We start from the raw sequence: 510 nt of genomic DNA, 5'->3' as shown, positions 1-510 counted from the left end.
TATTATGCTAATTGTACTAACTATATGCATTTATATCAACCCTTTTGTTTTCTGTTACTACTTTAGGTAGGAAATTTGTATCACCCTCCATAAATTAAGAAGAGGCATAATGCAAAAAAAGCCACTGATTTCATGAGAATAGCAAATGAAACATTCTAATTGAATTTAAAGAAGAGAACCTGTGTCTGAGGCTGGTGGCACATGCCTGTCATCTTAGCTAAAGTCCTGCAATCCTACAGGCTGAGATCTGAAGATCATGGTTCAAAACCAGCCCAGGCTGGAAAGTCCACCAGACTCTTATCTCCAATTAATCACCAAAAGCTAGAAATAGGGCCATTGCTTAAGTGGTTGGGTTCCAGCCTTGAGCAAAAAAAAAAAAAAAGCTAAGTGACAGCATTCTGGCTTTGAGATCAAGCGAGAGAGAGAGAGAGAGAGAGAGAGAGAGAGACAGACAGACAGACAGACAGACAGAGACAAAGAGAGACACAGAGAGAGAAATAGAGAAACAGA

Source organism: Dipodomys ordii, unplaced genomic scaffold (genome assembly GCF_000151885.1).
Source record: "Dipodomys ordii isolate 6190 unplaced genomic scaffold, Dord_2.0 Scaffold12, whole genome shotgun sequence".
Classification (NCBI taxonomy): domain Eukaryota; kingdom Metazoa; phylum Chordata; class Mammalia; order Rodentia; family Heteromyidae; genus Dipodomys; species Dipodomys ordii.
Note: the sequence above shows the minus strand (reverse complement) of the source record.